Below are 18,391 nucleotides of genomic sequence, written 5' to 3'. Positions count from 1 at the left end.
TTTCCACATTTCCCCATTGGCTAATTTTTTTGCGAAACTTCCGCGAGAAAAATTGTCACTCAGCAAAATGACTTGCAGTCACGTAAAAAAGCCAGCAGTTAAAGAGACCTGGGTCAAACACTAGAGGAAAAAGACTGGTTTGTAATATGGGATCAAACTGCACATAACTCAATTAATACCTCCCTGCTCGAGGCAGGTTACAAGGTTCTGCTACGCTGGTATTTGGTCCCATCCAGACTCCATAAAATTAACAACCAATGTGACCCACAATGTTTTAGAAAATGCGGAAGTGAAGGCACGGTTTACCATATATGGTGGCAATGTTCTAGAGTGCAGAGATTCTGGACCAGAATATACCAAATGATATATTCTGTTACAGGTATAAATTTACCCAAATCACCAAAGCATGCACTATTGGGAAAGAAACTCCCCAACATAAATAAAAACGCAAGAACGTTAATAAATCAAATTTTCACAGCAGCTAAATTAACTATAGCCAAAGCGTGGAAATCCCCACTTCTGCCCATACCACAATTAAAAAATAAGATTAAAGGAGAAGGAAAGGCAAAGTCACTTGGGGGTGCCAAAATGTTAAGCACCCCCAAGTGACTTTAACCGCTTACCTTGTACCCCGGGCTGGTGCCCCTGTTCGGAGAAAATAGCACCAGCCCGGGGTACTTGGAGCGCAGCACTTCCTCCTTCCGCCTTCAGCTTCCTAAACTGCCGGTGGCCGGGCATGCACAGTAGAGCGAAAAAGCCGACTTAAATGTTTAAGTTCGGCTTTTCACTCTACTGCGCATGCGCGCGCAGCGAAGCCGGAAGGAGGAAGTGCCGACAGCTACCCCGGGCTGGTGCTGTTTTCCCCTGACAGCGGCACCAGCCCGGGGTAAAAGGTAGGCGGTTAAAGTCACATGGGGGTGCCTAACATTTTGGCACCCCAAGTGACTTTACCTTTCTTTTTCCTTTAACTGGATACTAGTTAACGAAAAATTAACTAGTATTCTCACAGATAGGCAAGAACAGTTTCAAAAAATATGGGCTCCATGGCTACAATATTCTATCTCTCTGAGCTGAACCATGCCCTCACTTCCAATATAAGATAGAAGGAAACTTGTATGATGGGGGAAATCTACTGAAAAGTCCCACGAGACATATGAGTAAAGAAAACCTATAGGTAGTACCCGGATCTCGGTGAGAAGAATACAGAAGCCTCCCAACAGGATCAATCTGATATAATGTTTTGTTATAACACCAGTTTTTTCCCCACCATTCCAAGTTTTGTTTTCCACCTTTCACTCCCCAGCAAGCCGGGACCCTGAAAAAGCAAGATCCCGACTTGCCCACCCCTCACCCCCCTCCCCTACCTTTTCCCTTCCTCCCCACCCCCCATACCCCCTTCCCCATTTAAAGAATGAAACATAACAAATATGTATAGTTAACAAATGAACAGTTTATTGATGTACCAAATGTAATACTACACAATGGTGACAAAATTGTTATACAATTATCATTTTCAATAAAAAAGTTAAAAAAAAAAAAAAAAAAAAAGCCAGCAGTTGTGTCAAAACGGGTGCGGGCGCATCAAATATGTAATAATCATGTGATTTGTAAATACAGTCAGACCTCAATTTCTTTCTCAGATATTGGGAGAGTCCAGCAGAGTAAGAGGTTTCACGTAACTACTGGCTAAATGGTGCCTAGCAAAGTGGTTTGCAATTCAAAAAGTCTAATTGAATACAAGGGTCTTGTGATATATATATATATATATATATATATATATATATATATAAACAAGTGCAATCTAATCCTGCCTATAGGATTAAAGGCTTTTTAAAGTCCACCCCCCCAGCTGACTCATTACCTGAACAAACAGGTTCTCTTGTAGTGCTAGGGTGTTCCAGCAATTTAGTGAGGTAAAAAGGGTGTTCCTGAAATCTGTTTAGTTTCTCAATCTTGGACTGTCTGACTTTGTTCATGTACTGCTGTAGTAATCTTATGTGTATTACTCGGCCCCTGTTCTGATATGCGCTCTAGTTTGAGCAGCTTACCCAGATATAATCATTTTGCTAGCTGCCTCTAAATGCTAAGCTTACCTGATTGGGTTAAATCATGGCAGCATGCCTGAAATCTACCTTTATTCCAGCAATCATTCTGCCCTGCTTTTGTGGCTGTATATGGTTTTTCCGTACCTTTTGCAGAGAGGTTTGGGATAGGTGCTCCTGAACCACGTTGCAAGTTTGGTGAGTTGTTGCTTACAAGATTATTTTTTACTGTGGTACTGTTTTATGATTTAATATTCTTCTTAATTCAATAATTAGCTCTCAATGTTTTGACAAAGTAAAATGTTACAAAATGTCCGATTCTTTGCAACTTTTCAATTGGGTTTTATTTTGCTATAGTTTTTTATTATCATAGGCCATTTCCTAATATTCTTTTAAATCTCTCAAAGCACTGCCTTGTTGCTAGGGTAAATCGGACCCCAGCATTCAGTGAGCCACTGAAAAGCTAATTAATGCAAAAGCCGCAAAAAACTGAAAAACAACAGCCTGCAGATTTTGAACAAACAATACTAAGAAGCATTAGGGCTGATTCACTAAAGTGCGTTAATATTTATTGCATTTTTTTTGTGTTAAAATAGACGCGAAAATTAATGTGCAATTCACTACAGTATTACCGTTAAGTCGCACATCGCATGCGTTAATTTTAACGCATGCGTTAATTTACGCGCCGAAATAACACTAACGTATGATTCACAAACACTTAGACGCGCTAAATATCACATTAGTCTATGCGAAAATTAACACCTACTTGGGGCAGGCGGTAATTATAGAAAAGTACAATTAATGAGCTTTTGGCAACACAATATGGACTTTGCAGTGGGATTTATTCAAGTCTGTGTTTGGCCCTAGAGTGATGCAGCCGCCAGTTTGCAGGGAAATGGGCATTTTTAATACAGTAATTTTCCGCAAGTATTGGCATGTATGGCTAACATGGCGTGCGTTTATTCGCACGACTATTTATATGCGGCTACTATTTATATGCGGGCGGTGATTAGCGCATGTACAGTCAAATACAGCACGAAAATAGTCTTCGGGACTAAAATAACGCATGCAGTATCACACGTAAATTAACGTAAGTATGCTTTTAGTGAATCGTGTGTTAAGTCGCAAAAAATTAGACACGCTAAAAATTTTACCGCATGCTGTAAATAGCGCACGTGTTAACGCACTTTAGTGAATTGACCCCATTATCTCTTACGATACGGGAAGCAGGTGAAGGATTCACTGGCGTTTGCAAGGACTGAGGCAAGAGGGGAATGTGATACCCCATTAAGGGCCACAGACAATTCAATAAAACTGTGCCCCTTCTAATTATCCACCAGAGGCTGCTGAGGGCACAGGGCCCTGAAAAAGAACTTCTGTTGGTATATTTTGCCCATTATATTCTCCTAAATTAGCCTAAAAACTCGAAACAACTTTTTGTTAATTTCAGTCGTTTACTCCTAAATTAAACCTTTTTGTCTCTAAATTGTGAAAAATCTACCCCTTGTTTGCAAAGATAAAAAAAAAAAAAACACCCTAAAGATTACTATATTTCACCTAACACTAGCATGCACAAAAATCATTTTCCTTTATTGGTAACTTTGGAGAGGAGAGCCATGTCTCAGCATCCAAAAATGCACTTAGCTCAGAGCTCCAAATAGTAATATGAAAACTGACTGGATGGGTATGAGGCACTGGGTTACAATTGGGGAACATGATCCCCTAATATACCCACACAAGGCAACATCCAAAGTTATGGCAATTAAGGGCCAGACCTAATGCACAACGGGGTTGCAATACCAAGATATCAACTTAATGTACTATTTAGAAAGGTAGGTAAAAAGTTGCTTTTGATGTGCCAGTATCTGATACACATTTACTCAGGTTTGGTGCAGCTGCAGTGGTAGTAGTTAAGGGCATTAGTGAGCTGCAGAATATGTTGGTGCTTTATAAATACTTAACAATAACTATGTGGGGGACATTCCAGTGGCCCACACCAGTGGGAACGACTTGGTTGACAGAAAGGCTTTGGATTTGATATTCAATGTTGGAGCAATGATAGCAAGGTGATAAGCCAAGTGGCCATATGCAAAGGATCTTTGGTCGTTCCCACTTAGGGGAATCTAAAGATCAAATAGTGGTTAACAAAAATAGACCAAGTGGACCCCTAATACTGTTCCAGGCATGGGAAGGTTAAAGCTACACACCTGGGTTTTGTTACTATGCAGGTCTATACTGTTACTATACTGTTTGTATAGTTCATTATATTATCCTAAATTAGCCCTTAATTTGTCACCAAATTGTGAAAAATATTACCCTGCTCTTCACATAAATCACTGGACCCAGACTCAACTTAACTTAAAGTTATGGGACCCATTATCCAGAATGCTTGGGACCTGGGGTTTTCCGGATAAAGGGTCTTTCCGTAATTTGGATCTCCTACCTTAAGTCTACTAAAAAAATATTTAAACAGTAATTAAAACCAATAGGATTGTTTTGCCTTAAATAAGGAATCATTATATCTTAGTTGGGATCAAGTACAGGTACTGTTTTATTGTTACAGAGAAAAACTAAACCTTTTTTAAAAATGTAAATTTTTTGATTATTGTTTTTTCTGGCCTTGAAAGTCGTATAAACTCGACATGGTATAAATTTGAATTAAACTCGATCATTGCTGTATTTATAAAATGTCACAATAATGCTTGAATCATTCGAACAAAAATTTTGAGTTTACATTCGAAAATCCCAAATTTTTCAAGTTGAAAACATTTCCCAAACAGGAATTGCTCCAGCAGCCATTTTAGAAGCATTGGCACTCATTCTTGGAAAAAAATGTGTTTAAATTTCACTTTAAAGTGGGTGAAACTGAAAACAATGAGGGGATTAATTTGTCCTTGAAAATGTGTGAAGGACAGGCTGTCACTGACTATTCTATTCCTCTATTATTCTAAGCCTCCATAGGAATGGTTCTCGACAGATCAAACCTGTCGAATTTTTATTTTACAAAAAGAGCTAACTAAACATTAATAAATTCCGAATTATGGGAGTTATTTTCAAAAAACTCTTCCTGGGAATAATAACGGAAAAATCAAGTTTTGCTGAAAACCCACTTGTAAATCTCGAAATTATCTAGAAGTAAAAAAAATCAGACTTTATCTCATAATTGCTTAGTAAATGTGCCCGAGTTTATGGAAAAACAGCTGGTGCAGCCTAATTCTCTCAGGGGCACATTTACTAAAAAGCATTTTTTTCTGGCCTTGAAACGTGATATTGTGTAAATTTGAAGTAACCATGCTAATTTCTGTAGTTCTAAAATGTCTCAACAATGCGTTTATCGTTCGTACAAAAATAACGCAATTGCGTTCTGAAAGTTACAAAATTTTCGTCCTGAAAGTTTTGTAAATGCCACAAAAACCTTTTCTGGCTTTGGAGCCTTCCATATGACTCAATGGCACTCGACAGATCAAACCTGGCAAAAATATAGTCCTAATGAAAGTGTAACCAAAACGTTAACAAATTCCGAAATGTTCATATTCTTTGCGCAAAATACGATTTTTTTCGTGGAAATTTACAGAAAACCACAAAAAACTAGTGGAATTTCACATACATTCCAAAATGTTCTATAATTTAGAAAAAATATGAATATATCTCAAAATTGTTTATTAAATGGGCCCCTCAGTGTTAACAGGCTGACCCCGTCAGCACTGGTCTTCACTTGACCCCATTTTGGAGCTCCAGAACTTTTTGCTGCAGAAATAACGGGACATTACGGTTGGTTTTGTATAACTCCTCTGTGAAACAGAACAGATAGAGAACCTGTACACTGCCTAGTTAAACCCACAATAAATACAGAATAAAAGATGCCACTTATGTTAAGTCTTCCCCTAATTTAGACCTTTTGTCTCAAAATTGAAAAAATCTAGCCCCTTATTTTACAAGTATGCTTTTCTATTTTGTGAAGTGGGAAAGGAGGCAATAAATAACTTCGGCTCGGTCACACATTGGCAACAGCAGTTATAAAATCAAAGTGTTGTTTTATATTTTTTATCCTTTACAATCCTAGGCGCTGCAAGATGAAAAAATAAATAGCAATTAATAAAGTATTGTAAGCGGCCCGTAACTCGCAGTCCACAGCACAGTGCACACTTTATTTGCCACATACTCCTCCAGAACAATAATGCGCTTTCCCCTTCACTCCTCCCTAACGCGGCTATTTGAAGCGTCAGCGGGCGTAACGTCAGCATGCGTGATGTCACCGTCTTGCGAGATGAGACTTGGGCGTTCAGGAGGAAGCGAATTGATAGATAACTTACCGGTGCTGCGGGCTGTGGCAGTGCAATCGTGAAGTTTACGTTGACTATAGCAGTTGTCCTCAGAGCAGTGTCTTTGCCATGTTGCACTCTGTGCTAATAACTGTTTCATTTTTTTCCCTCTGACTGGGCTAAATATTCTCCCAAAAAGGCGTGAGCTGTAAGTCTGCACGCATATATATTACCCCTACCCTACACAGAGAACTGCAACAGGAGATGTGGTTGTTTGACTTTATGGCCAAGATAAAATAGGGTTATCTTGTTACTTATTTATTATTGAGTTTAAATTATTAAATTGCAACTACTAGTTTGCAATAGGTTTATCTGTTGTGCCTAGTTCCCTCTCTGTTTAGTGAAGGAGGGTGTTAATGGTTGGCACAGAAAAGCAGCGGCCTGATGCAATAGCGAGCTGTGTATGAACACGTCTTGAAGGAGAAGGAAAGGCTAAGTCACTGGGGGGGGGGGTGCCAAAATGGTAGGGACCCCCCAGTGACTTTAATCTCTTTACCCCTGGCTGGTGCTCCTCTTAGGAGAAAACCGCACCAGCCTGGGCTGCGAGCGAGCATTTCCTCTTTCTTCTTATTATCATTTATTTATAAAGCGCCAACATATTCCGCAGCGCTGTACAATAAGTGGGTTTCATATATTGGACATACAGAGTAACATATAAAGCAATCAATAACCGATACAAGAGGTGAAGAGAGCCCTGCCCAAAAGAGCTTACTTCATACAGAAACATAGCAACAGTTTTGGAAATATATTTGCAGATGGCAAAATGCCAAAAACAGCTGCAAATTCATAGCTGGCAAATCATTTCACTATCACTGACAATATATACACATATATATTCAGAGGGGACTCAGAGAAATGAATGATATGATTTCCTTGCACTGTTACCCTGAAAGAGTGCCTGTTAAAATATGCCTATTTTTGGCATTATTATGCTTACAAATCTATTATTTTGAGTTGGATGGGCTCTGAAACACCTACACAAAGGATGTGGCAAAAGCTGGTGAAGTCATTTACTTAGCCAGTGGCTGTGCCGACAAGTTTACTAAAATCTGACAGCCCTGCATTGATATAGAAGGACTCACCCTCTCAGGTGAATACAATGTATTGCCCGTGTAAAATGTGAAATATGTGCATTGTAAGGTACTTTAAAGGTGATACAAGCAGCAGCATACATATGGGACCCCTAAGCGAAACCATCACCCCTCCCCTCACATTACAGTAAGGCTATTGGTGATATTGGAGATACAGGATGGATATGTAAAGGCCCAAATCCCCCCTGTGTGTGCTGATACAATGCCTGTCTGTGCATTTACAGACATGGTGCTTTAGGCAGCAGATTGTGTTTCCCCCTGTCATGTAAATACCCCAGTGGGGAAAATACGCTGTGTGCCAGTAGGGTAAAGGCAAACAATACTCTACATTTAAAGCCATGGATTTAATTCAACGACATGCTTTCTCCTCTCACCATAGTCATATAACAATTCTTCCCCTATCGCAATGTCTCAAACTGCTACAAAAATCACACAAGATTCTCCCTCATGAATAAAAAGCTTTGGCGTACAATTGCCCTTTAAGCTGTGATTCAACAGTCTTCCCAGGCTTCCATCATCCACAGTTGCATCAAGGCACCAAGTGGCACCTTTATGTTTAAAGAACAGCATGTAACAACCTATGCTTTCATCACTGAAGTATGTCTCTTCTGTCTCTTTGCCTTCTCTGTATTTTAGAAGATTCCCCTTGTACTGTAAGATAAGATCTTCCTTTTTAAACAATTTTAAAGTCACCACACCACGGCCCTTTTCTTGGAAATCACTAATTTTAAAATTGCAATTATCCCCACATAATACGTCTTTTAACTTCTTTGTTTTCTCTTCTTCCATTGTAACAGCGCTCTTCCTGGCTGGCTGTACTCAATTTATTTCTTCTTCTAAAGGTATCATCTTTTTCACCTTTAGTTCCATTTCTTCTCTACTATCCTCTCCTTGTGGCTCCTTAGTGGTCTGTTGCAGCATCTTTTCGTTGCTTGTTGCTTTGGTGGCGTGTAATAGAGAAGAGGCTTCTTGACTGATCTCTGACTGCCATTGTATCATGTGTTCTTTGTAATGGAATAAGTGCAGCAATGTGCCAGTCAGACCCTCCAGGTGTTGGGACAGACTGCATTCCTCTTTTTGTAGCATTTTCAGATCTTTATCCAATGCGTGTGCCTCATTTACTTTAAGTCTGCAAACCTCTTCCAACTCAAGCATTTCACTCTTGGCATTATCCTTTAAGTCTGTTAGAGACTGAATCTCTCTCCTAAGTTTAGTATTGCCTCTCAGCAGATCTTCATACATTTCACTAATTTCTTTACATTGTTCTTTAAGCATCTCCAGCTTTTCACTCCCCGGGGCACCACCTGGACTCACACATCTATCCATAACAAGTTAAACTTTCAAGGCTGTAGTCTGACTAAATATTGAATGTTTCTTTTCTCAAATGGTGAAGAGATCCAGACTTGAGGTTAGATCCAAGCAATCAGCTCTCTAAGAGAGATGGCTAAAACAGTTTTCAAAGAAGGATGGGTTGCCATGTACAGCTCTGGATATCCAAGTTGTGAGAAAGAAGCTGAGGTGGATAACAAATTCCCTGGTTCTCCAGCACACAAGAAATCCACAGTGGATGAGCTGAGAGCTAGAAGTGACTGCAGTAGCGTGAAACACTGATCTTTAAGGGAGAACTAAAGCCTAACTAAAGAAGTAGGGCAGAAATGTTGTACATTGTTTTGGGTTTCTGTACCAACCCAAGGTGACCACAGCCATTTAGCAGGGAAGATCTGTGTCCCCAGTAGCTCCCCATCTTATTTTCTGTTTATTCCCTACACATTCTCTGTGCTTTTGTCACTTACTGAGCTTAGGGACCGATTCAAAATATACTGAATAAATGGAGTATAAATGTAACAGTAAAAAGCTGATTAGTAATTCTTTCAGATTCACATTACATGACAGATCTATAACCAGGGCATTTGCATCAGAATTGAATAATTAGCCCTGTAGCATCAGCTTATATGACATAAAACCCTCATTTTCTGCTTGATAATTTGCAACAACCCCTAAACTCAGCTTCTCAGCATGTGCACTATCCCGGACAGTTCCGGGGGGGCAGAATCCAAGATGGGGAGCTCCTGTGACAACTGTAATGACCTATATCATTACTACTATAGAGATGCTGAAACTTTAAGTCATAGTCATATTTATTTTTAGGGTTTAGTTCTCCTTTAACAAAAAAGTCGACTTCTTTACTCTACTGCGGATGTGTTGGCCTCTGGATACAGAAGGAAGAGGAAACACTCGCTGCAGGTGCCCCGAGCTTGTGCATTTTTCTTTTAACAGGAGCTCCAGCCTGGGTTAAATGGTAAGGAATTGCAAGCACCCCCACCAGTGGTTTTTACCTTTCTTTCCCCTTTAATTAATTCACTTTTGCACTGTTTACTGTGAGGAGCAAGCCTTTGCACCTCCAAAATTGGGTAGAAGAGGCAGCTGCAGGTACAATTATGGGGCATCACAAGAAAAAAACAATTGTAGCCAAGAAACATGATCCTTGGGACTGTATTTTTGCTTTTTACCCCATTTTGAAAAAAGACCTTAGGGGGCTGATTTACTAACCCACGAATCCGACCCGAATTGGAAAAGTTCCGACTTGAAAACTAATATTTTGCGATTTTTTCGTATGTTTTGCGATTTTTTCGGATTCTTTACGAATTTTTCGGATCCAATACGATTTTTGCGTAAAAACGCGAGTTTTCCTATCCATTACGAAAGTTGCGTAAAAAGTTGCGCATTTTGCGTAGCGTTAAAACTTACGCGAAAAGTTGCGCATTTTTCGTAGCGTTAAAACTTAACGCTACGAAAAATGCGCAACTTTTCGCGTAAGTTTTAACGCTACGCAAAATGCGCAACTTTTTACGCAACTTTCGTAATGGATAGGAAAACTCGCGTTTTTACGCAAAAATCATATTGGATCCGAAAAATTTGTAAAGAATCCGAAAAAATCGCAAAACATACGAAAAAATCGCAAAGTACCGATCATTACGAAAAAAACGCAATCGGACTCCATTCGACCCGTTCGTGGGTAAGTAAATCAGCCCCTAGGTGTGTGATCAGTTTTCAGGTAGTAATATAATTGTAGAATATATTATTCAGAATATTTCACATGTCGGTTCCCCTCAGTTCCAGACATTTTGTATACATTCTTATGTGCTCTATCATTTTGGGGACATTTACTGGGGGACTGGAACATTAGGATTACCCCAGGAAACCAAAGATTTTTGAAAAGTACACATTTTGCCAAATCCGAAATGGGTTACCATGTCTTTCAACTTCTAAGTACCAAACAGCGATGCTTTTCTTAATTTAGCAGTTTCCATAAAAAATTATGAAAATTCTAAAAAATTGCCTCAAAGCTTCGACTTTCAAGCATCATGTCTCCCAACATTAGGTACCAAGAGAAAACATCCTAAAAATGAAAGTCAATGGTCTACTGAACAGTTTGATGCCCATTGTGCATGGGATCATCAAATTATTTGGCATCTAGAGACCCCAAAAGGAAGTTAGTACATACATATTGCCCTGGAGATCACTTCAGCTACTGAAAATTCAACACTTTTACTGCATTTTTTTGTGGGGAAAAACAAAAAAAAATACCTTGGCCCCACTCAAACTATATACTTTTGGAAAATATACATTAGGGCGAATCAAAAATGGGCACCCATGTCTTTCTACTCCAAACTATGGTGCTTTCCCAGTATTGGCAGTTTTGATGAAATACCTAAAAATCGCCTCTAATCTTCCATTTTCAAGCACCTTATCTGCCACATAACATTAGGTATCAAGAAAACATATCCTAAATATGAAAGCCAAGGGTCCGCTGAACAGTTTGATGCCCATTGTGCATAGGATTACCAAAGTATCTAGAGACCCCAAAAGGAAGTTAGTGCATACATATTTCAGGGCATGTAAATCTATATTTTGGTAGTAGGAATAAACGTGGTAAAAGTGGGATATAAGTAAGTTGACCCCAGAAAACCTCAGACATATTTTCAGAAAATACATATTCTGCCAAATGTAAAATTGGTAAATATGTCTTTGTATGGCAAAGCACCAAACAGCAAAGCTAAGCTAAATGTTGCAGTTTTGATGAACGCCACAGGCCTACTGAACTGTTTGATGCCCAATGTGCATGGATTTACCAAACTATGTGAGGTATAGAGGCACCAAAATGAAAATAGTTCATATGAATTTTCATGTCTGATGCTCTGAATGCTGCAATATATGCTGGTATGTGTATTATGTGCCATAAGACAGTATGGAGACCCTAGAAAACCATATATTTTCCGAAAGTATACATTCTGTTGAAACAAAAATGGGTAAACACATCTTTCTACTGCAAACTACCAAACTATAAAGCTATGCTAAACCTAGCAATTTTTACGAAATTTCTGAAAATTGTCACAAAGCTTGAATTTTACTCCATTATTTACCCTACATTTTGTAACAACATAAAAGAAGCTGTGGGGGAGGCAGGAGACCAGGAAACGACAGGCACGTAGTAACCACAAGCCTGTCATTTCCTATGGGGCCCCTGGGGGATCGCGCCCCAGGGGCCACTCGTTCCCCTCCTCTGCTCGTTGCCTAAGTGCTGAGAAAGGAGCAGGGAGTGAAGGAGCGCTTCCGCTCCCAAACCTGGAAATACTATAAATAATATAAGATTCACGAAACAGGCAAAATGAGGCAAAAAAATAGTGTAAATTTTTTGATGTGCGTCATATTTTTGATGCATGCAACAATTTTCTTTGATGTACGCGACCATTTTTTGTTGCGCTGCAGAGTTTTGCGCCTATTTCACATGGGGCTAGCCATATTCCTCATTTCCCTGGGTGCCACAGCCATGTGACCTGTGCTCTGATAAACTTCATTTACACTTTACTGCTGAGCTGCAAGTTGGAGTGTTATCACCCCCTGATCAGCAGAACAATGGGAAGGTGGCAAGATAGCAGCTCCCAGTAGATATCAGAATAGCTCTCAATAGTAAGAAATCTAAGTCTGGCTTGGGACTCCTCCAGTTACAGTACATGGGAGTAGTTGAAACAATAGGTTATCTGAAAGCAGTTCTAATGTGTAGTGCTGGCTCCTTCTGAAAGCTCAGGCACAATGCACTGAGATGGCGCCTACACACCAATATTACAACAACAAAAAAATACATTTGTTGGTTCAAGGATAACATTTTAAATGGTAGAGTGGTAAAAAAAAATATTGTAGACAATAAATGTCGGCTATCTCATATATGCTGTATGTTTTAGATATTTAATGTGTCCCATACACTCTATATGCATATTTATATATGGTGATGTATACATTTTTCTCCCCTTTTTTTTCCTGCTTTTTCATTGCTTGTATTGTAATGTAGTTTTTAAAAATGAATAAATAAATATAAAAATAAATATAATAAAATAAGTGGTATAGGGAATTATTTGCTATGTAAGCAGTGTAATTTAGAAACAAAAAGTATACCAAAAAAAAATTATCTGCATAAAAAAAAATTGACACTTCCACTACATAATCTGTGGTATTGAGAAACATTGCACTCCCTTCCTTGCCCACTGCACGTATGGTTATCTGGGGTTTTGTTCTCAAATTCTTAATTGCAATAAACTCATTCCTAATCAGATTATTGCAATGACTATGATTCTTAACTAAGTCTTAACTAATCTTTGTAGATTTGCCTTTACTATTTATTGAAAAGTATCCAATACTGAGGCACTAAGAATTGGATAGGGTAAAAGATGGCGATGTTTGTCTAAGCATATTTTGCTGATGAAATGAGTATTTTCATTTAGTAGCTTTTGCGTATCAGTTACATAGGCTTGTTCTCTAAAGAAAAACACATTCAGACTGATACAACATGAGGTTTAACCCTTTCACTGCCAGACTGTTATTGAACATTTTGTGGGCTTTTACTTTAGGGGCCTTTCCTTGGGGGAACTTTTAGTTTACCCAGGAAAACAATATATTGTGTTTTTCAAAATATGGTAGAAGTTTTGTGTAATTCCAATTCTGTAACAAGATATAGGCTTCTAAATGTCTAAAAAAATCAATTATTTTAAATATAAATACAACTGATTTGGAAAGTCCCATGTCTCCTGAATGCGCCAGTACCAAATATATATAGTTTTATGGAGATTTCTCACTTGTACAGATCAAAAACTCCCAGAAGTACACTTCCAAATTTCCAAAGCACTGCTCCAGAAAGCTGCATACTTTACATTTCATGGCCTAAAATTCCACTAACAGAAGGTTTATCCCAGAAAATTGAAAGAACAGATTCTGGGGAATCCAAAATAGGTAAAACGGTCTGTCTACTCCAAACTACCAAATTGCAATGCTTTCCTAAAATTGTTTTTTTTTTTTTATCAAACTTTGTGAATTTTTTAAAAAAATTGCTTCAAAGCTTACAGTCTATAGCATCTTATCTCCCACATATCATTAGGTATCAAGATAAAAACCCTAAATTTGAATGTCAGGGGTCCACTGAACAGTTTGATACCCAGTATGTATAGGTTCATCTAAATATGTGGAATGTAGGGACCCTAAAATGAAAATATCCCTATATGCTCATTTCAGCTCCTGCAAAATGAACACATTTACATAATTTTATGTGGGATAAAGCTACAAAAAAGTACGCTTACCCCAGAAACCCTGAATTCAAAATGGGGTATACATGTCTTTCTACTCTAAAGTACCAAGACGCAAAGCTTTCCTAAAGTAGGCAACTGTAATGACTCACAAAAATCAGCCTCCACTTTGCAGCATCTTATTTCCCACATGTCATTAGGTATCAAGATATAACACCCTAAGGGGCACATTTACTAATCCACGAACGTCCAAAAAGTGTCCGAATGCGTTTTTTTCGTAATGATCGGTATTTTGCGACTTTTTCGCGAAGTGTCGTTCAATTCGCAAAAGTCATAATGGCTATGTAAAAGTCGCGACAGTTCACGAAAGTCATAATGGCTATGCAAAAGTCGCGACAATTCGCGCAAGTCGTAACGGCTACAAAAAAGTTGCGACGGTGACGAAAAAATCGCAAAATGTTCGTTTCCAATCCGATTTTTTACCATTCGGGATTCGGATTCATGGATTAGTAAATCAGCCCCTTAGTTTGAACACCAGGGGTCCACTGAACAGTTGATACCCAATATGTATAGGTTTACCTAAGTATGTGGCATTTAGGGGTCCCAAGGTCATTTTTGTCATTTCAGCTCCTACAAAATCAACACATTTACATCATTTTATGTGTGATAAAGCTACAAAAACTTATGCTCCAAAAGTACACATTCCCCTGAATTCAAAATGGGCATATATGTCTTTCTACTCCATGCCACTCCGTACCATGCCGCAAAGCTTTCCTAAATTTGGCAGTTTTGATGACATTTCCAAAAATCACCTCAATACTTCCACTATGCAGCATCTTATTTTCTACAGGTCATTAGTTAACCATATAAAACACCCTAAATATGAACCCCAGAGGTCTACTGAACAGTTTGATGCCCACTGTACATAGGTTTATCAAAGCACATGGCACTTAGAGACCCCAAAATATACCTTGTGGCATACTAATTTCATTGCTTACCTTTACCTATTTCATACTCACGGCAGTTTTATGTGGGGTAAAATCTGCAGAAATGTAGGGTGGCCCCTGAAAATCATATATTTTTGAAAAGTACTCGTTCAGCCAAATCCAAAATGGCTGAATATTTCTTTCTACCCCAAACTACCAAATGGCAAAGCTTTCCAAAAGTTTTGACAGCATTTCTGAAAATTGCCTAAATATGTTGTAATTTATCTTATATTCCTAAAGGCCTGAGTAATTAATACTCTATGCCTATTAGTAAGGGCAGATGCACCCAAAACACATAAGACTGGAGTTGTTGCCTAAAAAAATCAATTGGCGTTGTGGTTACCATGGCTGGGAGACAACCCTTCCCCAAAAAATAGTGATTGGAAGATGCACTAGTGTGAAAACTTTATTCAAATTCTATTTCCTCCAGTTTTCTGGCATTTTACACTTACTGTGGTCCCACCAAAATATAATGTTAAATAAATTTCCTTCATTTTTACATTTTCTTGGATTTTGGACCATTTTTTCTGGTCCCTATGTTGCTCGTTAGCCACTGCTTGGAGATAAGTGGCCTGATGTATAGTCAGCCTCATTTGTACTTTAGGTGGTGCCAAACAGAATCAACCAGTCTACCTTGAGTCTGCTGGACTGCACCCTCCAAGAAATTTTTGTGGCCCTTAGATTATTTGAGTTCTATTGACCTCTTTTTTTATTATAATCTGAACCCCAGACATGTAGTACAGTGAATAATCGGGCCACTATATGAAAACAGTCACAAATAGATAAATAACAGAGCAACTTCATTTGCTGTAGATAAGTCAGCAGGAACCAGCAGTTTTAATTGTTGCTGTGACGTATGAACGTTGAGGATTTTCATTTGGGTTTCTGAGGGGAACATAGCTAGACGACCAGTTTCTACAGTATGTTAGTGCTGAAGCTACTTAATGTCTGTTTTATAGTAATTGCTGCTATGTTGGTGTCATGGGTTGCCTAAATCCTGGCAAGTCTTAGGCTCTTCAAAAGCTGAACCTTTTGATCCAAGGGGAGTTCTAGCTCAGCAACAGCGTAGAAATAATTGTTTCTTGAACTCAAAAAAGGCCAGAAATCAAGAGATAAAACATAAAAGCTCCAGCCACCAGATGGCAATCTTTACTTGATAGGATCAGAGGGCAGCTCAGTGAAGGGCATTCTATGGCAGGTAGAAATACCTTGTGCATGTCTGTAATGTTATGCCACTATGGAAATAGAAAATATGTATTTCCTGTTAATGACTTTTCATTTTATAATGCAATTTTGATGGAAAAAGCAACAGATATATGTAGTAATGAGGACATTTTTTTGTGAGGCATGGATTCACAGTCAAATTCCACATTTCAGCATTGGTGAATTCTTTGACGAAACAGCTGCAAAATTCGCCATGGAAAATTTGCAGGTGTATCAAAAAAATTGTGGTTGCATCAAACTGGGCACGGTTGTGTCAAGATAGGTATGGTTGTGTCAAAATAGGCATGGTCACGGCAAATTGAGTGCAGTTGCGTCAAAATGGGCATGGGTGAATAAAAAAAGTTGCGTGTGCCAAAAATAGTCGCATTTCACAAATTTTTCGACAAAGCAAAATGGAATAGATTTGCTCATCATTAGATATATGTTCTTAAACCAGACATATGAGGGGAAGTGATATGGAGGTACATGTTGTTTAGAAGCACCTGAATATAGGACATGCCTGCATATTGAAATAAAGTCAACATATTCTGCCATAGTTGGTTTCACTTCATTTCTGGCATCAAAATTAGAAATAAAATGATTTGTTATATTTTGTTTACGTGTTTGCACAGTAAGGTTGGGTTGAAAGCCATCCAAAGTCCATCAAGGTGAACCCCATTGCACATCATGTAATCATGTCCCCTTTTTGCTCCAGACAAAACTGATATTCATATTTGTAGATCCTAGTACACTTACTATGTATGACTACATGCAGTCATTCATTCATGATCGGTGTTCTATAAGAGATCCATAACTATTTGCTGAAATGTTGAATAGGATCAAATGTTTATGACAGGTGGGGATATCAAACAAATGTTTCAGTATCTTGTTACTGTAATATTCATAGTATAAGACTGCTATATCCTTCCATTCAACCTCTCAGACAATGATCTTATTGTTATTAGCTAGAGATATGATAGCTATCCTTTCATCATAAGGGGTTTCATCTATATCATATTCGTACACCTGCTTAATTAATATGTAGTTTGACCTGCTACTAACTTGGCCACCTGGCTGGTATTTTACTGTACTTGTTGGTAAAATTGATTTTTCCAACGTTATGAATAGGAAAAAAGTTATCAGAGATAGGAAACATGGGAAATAACCCTACCTACTTTCTAACTGAAGACAGATTGATAGGATTTTTGTTTGCATTTTTCCTCCTACTCAACCTCTCACAAATATCAGTTGTGGTTATATGATATTTAAATAAGTTATATTTTTGTGGTCCTTATCATCAGATGGCACTTTACAGCCTTGGCTGTCTGAGGTATGTGTAAAATTGTTATGACAGTGAACTAAAACTCCTGTGACTGTTGTTTACTGTGCAGTTTTACTCTTTGCTTTTCTTGCTAAATAGCAAGTATAAATAAAATAGAAATAATTAAGATCAATCGTCCTTAGTTAGAGGAGAACTAAAGCTTACAAAGAGGTAGGCTAGAAGTACTGGACATTTATGCTTTGAGATTCTGTACCAGTCCAAGGGGACCGCTGCTCTTTAGCAGGGAAGATCTGTGCCCCCAAAGATGCCCCAGTAGCTCCCCATCTTCTTTTCTGCTGATTCCCTGCACATACTCTGTGCTGCCATCTGTTACCTGAACTTATGGACCCACTCACAATATACTTCATATATATATATAGAATATCTAAGTCCAAATAAGTGGCAGATCATTACTGTTATAGAGATTCTGAAACTTTAGGCTGGTGCATTAATGTCAGTATATATGATATTTCAATAGTATCAACATTAGCTTGCATTCTAACGTGTCCGTTATATTTACACACACACACATTTACTTTATTGAGATGTAGTTTTTTGGAGAGTGGAAGAAAACCCACACAATCAGGGGAAGAAATTATAAAAGCTCCTTGGAAATAGCATCCAGGTTGGAATTAAAAACGAGGGCCTCGGCCAGCCCATGTGTTGTGACAATGCCATGTAACAACCAGAGGACGTGTGTGCTCCACCCATGTAAATACATATTTTATTTTGTTAGTAAGTATAACTTTATTTATAAAGTGGGACAAGGATACTCAACGCTTAATGTAGATAGTACACACAGGGAGGAACGGAAGAAGCTAGGACAATGGTTGGGTACAAAAGGCAATAAG

General features: G+C 38.5%; 1 protein-coding gene across 2 annotated transcripts in view; it reads left to right on the top strand.

Annotated features, from left to right (window-relative positions):
* The first annotated feature begins 1,904 nt into the window (after nt 1-1,904).
* The window catches only part of tmem229b (transmembrane protein 229B), a 52,090-nt gene continuing 35,603 nt past the window's right edge, over nt 1,905-18,391 (top strand). For both annotated transcript variants that reach the window (XM_018096304.2, XM_031890539.1), the window contains exon 1: nt 1,905-2,240. The gene's annotated coding sequence lies outside the window, so the exon portion shown is untranslated. The remainder of the gene's footprint in view (nt 2,241-18,391) is intronic.

This window comes from Xenopus tropicalis, chromosome 8 (genome assembly GCF_000004195.4).
Source record: "Xenopus tropicalis strain Nigerian chromosome 8, UCB_Xtro_10.0, whole genome shotgun sequence".
Classification (NCBI taxonomy): Eukaryota; Metazoa; Chordata; class Amphibia; order Anura; family Pipidae; genus Xenopus; species Xenopus tropicalis.
Note: the sequence above shows the minus strand (reverse complement) of the source record. Positions and strands in the feature narration are given on the sequence as shown.